Below are 2024 nucleotides of genomic sequence, written 5' to 3'. Positions count from 1 at the left end.
TGGAATTATTTCAGCTACAAGAAGGATGAAACTGAAACGTGTTCTGTGTCGACACAACGACATGAAGCAACTAATTACTTTGACCGTTTACATCAGCACCACACAGCTGTTATATCTTCCTGAGGAGTTTTTCATATCGCAATATATATCACAGGGTTAAGAAAAATAAATACAGTCCTTTTTGAAAGTAGAGAAAATTCGATATTCAAAACCGGGAAACTTGAACAAATTCTACAATAAATGGCAACCGTTTATGGATTTTTTTGAGAAAATGTAATCCCCCCTTTTTTTATTTTAAATTATTATTTACTATTTATTTATTCATTTCTTTTGTTATGTGTATGTCACCAGTTTAATTATTTTATTCAGACTATGTCTTGGTATTCTTTTCATTGTATTGTTTGTCAGGTTTCATTGTTTTTTGTTCCTAAAAAAATATGCAAATTGTAAAAAGTAATGGTGTTTACAAACCTGGTTAATGTTGACATCAGTGTGCCATGGTATGGGTATGTACCTTTAATTCTCTTGTATTCACATCAATAAAAATATGAAACAAAAAAAAAAATTAAAAATGCAGTGTCAGTTTTTTCTAGTATCGTGTAGCCCTATAAACGTCCCCCTTGGTTGGAACCCCAGGTGTTCCGTTTCCACAGTGTTCCTGAATCCTGGTTCCACCTTTATCAGGGCTCTGTTCCTACCTCCAGAGGTGGAACCACATGACCCACTGTTTTATTTACACAGACGGGGCAGAAGAAAGGGGGAATGTTCCAGAACAGGAGGGATGGTGAAAAGGGGCATTTGTGGACCCCCGTCTCTAAATGAACTGAATGAAAATCAAACTACGGCTTCACGTCGGATATCAGCCTGAACTTGTACAGACACTTTTCCTTTTGCTCGTCCTGCTGCATTCTTTGCTCTTTTGCTCCAGTCATTGCTGGTGTCGGTTGGATGTCGGAGTGTCTTTGAACGCACAAGGTCAATGAACAGTTGTAATGTGGACTTTTAGAACTTTCAATGGTTTCCATGTGGGATCATTGACCCAAACGTAGCGTAAATTAAATCATCTGTCATCGAGTGGATTCGTGTAAACAGGAAGTATGAAGGTGTCGTTTTTCTCGTGAGCCCTCCGGTCGCCATCGTCGCCCGGTTCTGCCGCAGCGTTTTGTCCCGTTTCCTTTGTTTCCGCCTCAAACTGAAGCCGCTCATGTCGGCTCAGACTAAACACTGTAAACAGACTCTGATACCATCTGAGGCCTGGACGCCACGCAGCGACGAGCTGGGGGGGGGGGGGGTCTGCTCTTATCAGGTTTCAGAGGATAAGACGCAGAAACGGAGCCATCACTGCCCTCCATCTGATTCAAACACAAACAGGACAAACAGACTGAACCCTGGGAAATGGCAGGGGCGGGGTCAGAGCCCATCGGGGTCATGTGGGTCAGGGGTCGGAACAGGTGCTTGAAATCCTTGAGAACGCTTCCTTTTCAGTGTTGTGTTTTCAAGGTCTGGAAGGTCCTTGAATTTTAGTTCAGGTGTTTGTAATTCTAACTCTGTGTTTTGTTTCAACCCATGAAATAAGAAAAATAAAAGCACCAAACATAAAAACCAAAGCAGACATGACATAAACCACCACAATAAAAGCCTTTTAGTTTGTTCTGGACAGATTCTAAACTCTTTCTCCCATTTTAGCGTACCGGCCGACAGGCTGTTAGCTGTTGTCGTCATGCGTCATCTGTCGTCTGTTACAAAAATTGCAGTCGTCTTCTTCTCTGAAACTACAATTTCGATGGACTTCAAACTTGGTATACAGCTTCTTTATGATGATGTCAACAAAAGTTAGTGAAATTATTTCGATCCGATCTGATTCTGGATTTGGTGCGACTTTGAAAAATTTTCCCATTATAACAGATAGGAAGTGGATTGATCCAATAAATCAGTATCAATGATATCAAGTTGGAATTTAAATTTTTTACAGATCTGATTGGAATATGACCAAAACATGGGTTATTTCTGTAATAGAATAAATA

This window comes from Sphaeramia orbicularis, chromosome 17 (genome assembly GCF_902148855.1).
Source record: "Sphaeramia orbicularis chromosome 17, fSphaOr1.1, whole genome shotgun sequence".
NCBI lineage: Eukaryota > Metazoa > Chordata > Actinopteri > Kurtiformes > Apogonidae > Sphaeramia > Sphaeramia orbicularis.
Note: the sequence above shows the minus strand (reverse complement) of the source record.